This window comes from Mandrillus leucophaeus, unplaced genomic scaffold, assembly GCF_000951045.1.
Source record: "Mandrillus leucophaeus isolate KB7577 unplaced genomic scaffold, Mleu.le_1.0 Scaffold664, whole genome shotgun sequence".
Classification (NCBI taxonomy): domain Eukaryota; kingdom Metazoa; phylum Chordata; class Mammalia; order Primates; family Cercopithecidae; genus Mandrillus; species Mandrillus leucophaeus.
The window spans coordinates 725080-731915 of record NW_012107186.1 but is presented as its reverse complement, the minus strand read 5'-3'; positions in this window follow the sequence as shown (position 1 = coordinate 731915).

Below are 6836 nucleotides of genomic sequence, written 5' to 3'. Positions count from 1 at the left end.
AGCAAGACTCTGTCTAAAAAAAAAAAAAAAAAAAAAAGTAATACAGAAAAGCAATGCTGTATAACAATTATTTACAAAACACTTACATTAGGTATTATAAGTAATCTAGAGATGATTTAAAGTATATATGAGGATGTGGGTAGGTTATATGCAAACACATTATCACTTTATATGAGGAACTTGAGGAATCTGTGGATTTTGGTATCTGCAGTGGGTTCTGGAACAAATCTCCCACGGATACCAAAGGATGACAATAATATATATTCACACACATGCACACGCACACATGTGCATTTTATCCTAATTTTAAATACCCAGGAGGTAAGTAGGATTGCAGAGTCCCATTTTACAGATGAGTGGGCTGAGGCACAGAGAGCAGAAGTGCCTCGTGCAGCATCCCACAGCAGGGAGGAGGCACAGCTGGGACTCAGATGCAGGCAGTGTGACTCCAAAATTCATGAGCTGAACCTCCCAGCTCTGCAGCCAGCTTGGTCTCAGCTTTAACACCGGGTGCCCCCCACCAGATTTACTGAATGAGAGTGAAGCCTTTCTGTTCCTTAGCTGGTGCTACGTCACCCACCCCATGCAGCTCAGACCCTGCCCCCAGGAACATCTGTTTGCTTTAAAGATGAGTGACAGCCAGAGAGGGTGAGAGCTGAGGACAATAAAATAAAGTTTACTAATTGATATGGTTTGGCTGTGTTCCCACCTAAATCTCATCTTGAATTGTAGCTCCCATAATTCCCACATGTCCTGGGAGGGACCTGGTGGGAGGTACTTGAATCATGGGGGCTGGTTTTTCCCATGCTGTTCTCATGATAGTGAATAAGTCTCATGAGATCTGATAGTTTTATAAAGAAGAGATCCCCTGCACATACTTTCTTGCCTGCTGCCATGTAAGACATGCCTTTGCTCTTCCTTCATCTTTTGCCATGATTGTGAGGCCTCCCCAGCCATGTTGAACTATCAGTCCATTAAACCTCTTTCCTTTATAAATTACCCAGTCTCGGGTACATCTTTATTAGCAGTGTGAGAACAGGCTAACACACTCACAAAGACAAATGTAATGATTAAAGTCCAGTCCTCAGGCATTGGAGCTGGTGGCCTAGACTCAGAGCCACTCCACTGGGTCTAGCTGAGTGCCCTCGGGTACTTAGACATCCTCGGCTTCTATTTCCTTATCTGTAAGCTGGGGAGAGTAAAGCCTTTCTTGTCCCCTTTTCATAATGCTTAAAGGAAATAAATAGTGCTTGGCGCATAGTTGCATACAAGGCTGAGTTGAAGGCGTGCGAGTGGTCATGTGACAAACCACAAATGGGAGAAGCATGTGACGCCATTCCCACAGAAGACCCACAGTGGCTTCCTCTCCACCCAGGCACTTTGTATCCTTCCTCTACGTGCCCTCCTAAAAAAAAAAAAAACATGCTGCAGTGGGCTGAATGGTGTCCCCCAAAAGATACGTCCACACTCTCATCCCTGGAACCTGTGAAGGTGACCTTATTTGAAAAACAAGTCTTTGTAGATGTAATTAAGTCATGGATCTTGAGATGAGATCATCCTAGATTACCTTGGCTGGCCCTAAATTCAATGACAAATGTCCTTATAAAAGACAGAAAAGGAGAAGACACACATGCACACACGTACACATGCACACACACAGACATGCATGCACATATATGTGCATGCACACATGCACACACACAGATGAACATGCACACACAGATGCACACACACACACAGATTTGCACACATACAGATGCATGCACACACATGCACACCAAGAGATGCACACATACACATACACACATGCACAGACACACACACACATGCACACATACACGTACACACAGAGACCCATGTGCACACACACACATGTGTGGACATACACATATACACATGTGCACACACATGTATGCACACACACAGAGGTGAAGCTATGTGAAGACAGAGCCAGAGACTGGAGTGTCTTTAGCCATGCACAAGGAAGCAAGGAACCTCTGGGAGGTGGAGGCTCATGGAAGAGGACCCTGAAGCCCTGGAGGGAGTGTGACCCTGTGGAGGCCTTGATTTAGACCTCCAGCCTCCAGATGTTGAGAGAACACATCTCTGTAGTGTTAAGCCACTAAGTGTGTGGTGATTTGTTACAGCAGCCATGGGAAACTCATGCACACACTAGTGATGACCACCCTTGAACACCCTTGAACACAGAAGACTCCAAATCTACAGCCGAAGACCAAATAGAACTCTCATCCTCCTCCCCAAAGCAGCGCTTCACGTCTTCACCATTGAAACAGGGAGTCCCCAGGGTGTCAGCAGTAGGGCTCTCCAGCCTTCCAGACAGGGGTCCTCCCTCCACACTCAGGTGCTGCCCCACACCACCCGCCAACTCCGCCCACAACCCCAGGCCTGCAGAAGTACCGCTTCCTCCCTCTGCCTCCCAGCCAACCTCCTCCATCCCTGCCTCACTGGTCTTCCCCAAATCCTGACTTCCTGCCAGCCCTTCCCAACCTCGGGTCCCACATGGGCCCTCTATGATGTAAGCTCAAGTTCAAGTACAAGCCCTGTGGCTGCCTGCTCATAAAGCACACTCATCTCGTTGTCCCCACAGCGGCAGGAGCCCCTTCTCACCTCCCTTGTACTCTGTGACATTCCCATGCTCTATCTACCTCCTGGCCTGCACGTTCCTCCTCCCTGGGCCGTGAAGCTCTGTCTCCCTCTGGTTTGCTAATTCCAATCCTTCTTCTGTTCAAGGCCCCGATGGTGGCTACTTCCTGCATGAATGACACTATGCTTAGACACTCAGTATTTCATCTTTAAATCTAGAAACCACAGAACAGGAGCTTGGTTGTTTTTTTTTTAATGCACTTAAAATATCTCTTTCTCTAGCTATTTAATTCAGGCAAGTCTTGTCTCCCCAGCCAAACTGTTTGCTTCTTGGGGCAGCGACCAAGTCTTCTATCTCTTTTGAATCCTCCAGAGCATTAAGTGTCTGCTAGGGCGAGGCCTCCCTTGACCTAAAGCACATGACATTCACATCCCAGGTTCCTCAGCAAGGCATCTGTGGGGCAGGAAATATTTCAGAAATGAAGATCAAACTGTTGGCTCTCTAGGCATGAGCTGGGTTTCCAGAGAAAACCCAGTCAAGGTTTAGTCTCTCAGATAAATGTCTATTTATGCCTGCTGATTCAGAAAGTCTGTCTAGATTCAATTACTAGGAAAAACACTATATTATTCCCCAAGAATAAGAGTGTTAAAGAGACATTTCTCCCACCAATTAACTACCATTTATGGCACAATAATAGGATTCAGGCTGAAAACCTGAGAATGGGTGGATAAAAATAGACGCAATATCCGCTAATGACACTGTTTGACTGTTCAAAGCACTGAATCCAGGAAGCAAAGAAGAATATTTATGACAAACTGGCTGGGCGCGGTGGTTCCTGTAATCTCAGCACTTCGGGAGGCTGAGGCGGGTGGATCACTTGAGGCCAGGAGTTAGAGACCAGCCTGGTCAACATGGTGAAACCCAATCTCTACTAAAAATACAAAAAGTAGCTGGGCGTGGTGGTGCATGCCTGTAATCCCAGCTACTTGGGAGGGTGAGGCAGGAGAATCACTTGGACCTGGGAGGCAGAGTTTGCAGTAAGCTGAGATTGCGACACTGCACTCCAGCCGGGCAACAGAGCGAGACTCTGTCTCAAAAAAAAAAAAAAAAAAAAACCACATACATAGAGGGTAAGGGAAGCCCCATCTGGACTTGACTGAGGAAGGCTAAACCGTTTCTGTCGTTGCCATAATAGAATACTAAAATTGTAATACCAACCATTGGGTCAAATGTATTACCAGCATTATATCTTTTAATTCTCATCACAACCTGTGGGTAGGTATAATTATTATCCCCATTTTAGAAGTGATGAAACTGAGATTTGGAGAGGTTAATAACTTGCCCAAGTTCTGCAGATAAACACTTGGGGTGATTCAATCCAGGGGTACCCCACTGAAGTCTATGCCTTTCCACTGCCCTTGACCCCAAGGGTGTTCTCAGCAATTTCAAGCCTGAAGGTGTCCAGGCAGCCCTGACAGGCGGGCGGCTGGGCAGGCCTACATGCCCATGCCAATTAAACAGTTAATCCATGGCAGAGGAAAAATGCTGGGAGGTCCCACTAGGTCTGGGCTCTGTCCCTGAGCACTCTATTCAGACCAAGACAGGTCTCTAGAAAGGAACCATCTAGTTCCAGCCCTTTTTGTCACTGATGATAAAATTGAGGCCTGGGGAAGTAAAGTGACTGGCTAAGGTCACCTAGATAGTTAGCAGTGAAGTGCAACTGCTAAAGCTTTTTCTTTCTTTTTTTTTTTTGGTCTTCTACAGACGTAGAGTAGTCAGGACTCAGCAGGATTCTTAGGGCATCTGGGAGGTGAGGTGAACTACAGATAATGATGTCACTCCCAGTAGCAACCACACATCACTTAGTTTAATTCTACAATGTATTTACTGGGGTCCTATTTCAAGACCAATATCCTGCTAGGGTAAAGAGAGAACAATAACTCAGAATAGAGGTCCTTGCTCTTTTGATCTGAACAATCAAGTGATTGTGTTATAAAGGGGTCATATGTGCATGCATGCACCCATGGATCCATTCCATGAGTATTCATTGAGAACTTCCTAAGGGCCAGGAAATATTTCAGCTACAGAGCAAATGGCCCTTGTTGGGATGTGACACTCATCTTTACCATCATGTTCTGCTAAGTCCCTACTGCCCATCTGTCTAGTCCAACTGCTCCAATTCAATGACCTGTCCTGGGTACATCCAACAAATGCAACAGGGCAGGAGGAGTGTCCAATGAATCCAATGTGTTCCATTCAAAATATTTACCTGAGCGCATACTGACCCGAAAAACAACAGCAACAAAATACAAACCTGACCAAGGCTCATCCATTCCCAGATTGGGAGGCCAGGAGGCCTGCTCATCCTATACAGAAAACTAACCCACCGTGTCCACAAACCCCGGTCACCAATGAGGCGCTGGCACCTCGGCTGTGCACCCCACCAAAGCTGTCTTCTGGTGTCTCTTCCTCTCCTCGTCTCCAGCTTCATTTTAATTTAATTCTACCTGTGTGCGTGTTCGGGGATCTGCACACAGCAGACATTCTGCTGTGCCTGCATCCCTGCTGCCTAATCAATGTGATGTGCCTGAACTTCCTTTCAAAACAAAACAAGTTTACTTTCACAAAGCTCTCCCTAGGTTTTAAACATGCCACATAAATTGATTCACTCACTCCTCAGAATAATGTCACAAGGCAGGTGTTTTGTTATCTCCTCTTTATAGATGAAGTGACCAAGTCACAGAAAAGTAACTTGTCCAAAGTCACACAGCTAATATGTAGCGTGGCCAGGGTTTGAGTCTATGTAGCATCTTCTTAACTATTGTGCTATACTGCTTCCTGAGCCAATCATATCCCTTCCTTCCTTTCTTCTTTCCTTCTTTCCTTCTTTCCTTCCTTCCCTCCCTCCTTCCCTCCTTCCTTCCTTCTCTTTTTTTCTTTCTTTCTCTTTCTTTCTTTCCCTTTCTTTCTTTTTCTTTCTCTCTCTCTTTCTCTCCTTCCTTCCTTCCTTTCTTTCTTTTTCTTTCTTTCTCTCTCTCTCTCTCTCTCTCTTTCTTTCCTTCTTTCTTTCTTTCAAGATAGCGTCTCCCTCTTTCTTTCAGAGTGGTCCCCCAGCAGTGCAATTATAGCTCACTGCAGCCTCAAAGTCCCGGGCTCAAGAGATCCTCCTGCCTCAACATCCCCTTCCCCCAAATAGCTGGAACTACAGGCGTGCACCACCACACCTGGCTAATTTCTTTATTTTTTCTAGAGATAAGGTCTCCCTATGTTGCCCAGGCTGGTCTTGAACTCCTGACTTCAAGCAATCTTCCCACCTCAGCCCCCCAAAATGTTGAGATTACAAGTATGCACCACTGTGCTGACCTAGTCATTTTTTAGTGCTCATAAGGGTCCTCTCCAGTTGCTCTGGCTGGAGAAAGCCTTCTGCCTGGGTTTGGAGGCTGTGCCCATGTCAGGAGGAAGGGAATGGAAGAGAAGGAAGGGAACAGAATTCTTCCTAGGAATTAAGTTCTCATCAGGCCTGCTCTGAAAGGGTGGTGAATCCTGGTTACCTGAGACACCCAGACTATTATTAAACTTGCACTTCCTGAGCAGATACTAATATAGCAATACATGGTGAGCGAGGGGGCTCCAGTATCCTTGGAGGGAGGGGCCGGAAACACACTGCAGAATGTCAACATGTTGTCACCCATGAGCAGGGGACGTTCAGAAACACGGGCAGGCAGACCCAGGTGAGAGAACCCCAGGGCCTCTTCACACCTTCTCTGGGGGTTGGGGTGGCCTAAGTTTTCCCTAGAACAAATCAGACTGACCTTCTCAAGATCTTTAGTACAAAATTCCTATCTAGAAAGGCGAATGGAAACTGAGCTAATACCAATTACTGTAAATAGTGATAAGGCAATACCACTTTTCCAAGGGGTCTTGTTGGAGCAAAATGCAGTTTCTTTAACATAGCCACTGTCAGAGCTCTCAGGAAGAGATTCCAGGTCCTTTCCTGGGGGACCTGCAGCCCAGCCAGAAGACAGGCTGCAGCCCTGATGTGGAGCTGTCTGCTTGTGCGTGGGGAATCAGAGAGCTGCACTGGGGTATGAGGAAAGACAGCTGTCCCCAGCCAGCATACCCGGGTAGCCCTGCCTTTACTCCCTTGACGATGGAGAAACAGAGGTGAACACTGGGCCCTACTGAGTGTGTGTTTTATTATGCGTCTTTCCTTTTGCCTTCCAGAAAGGTG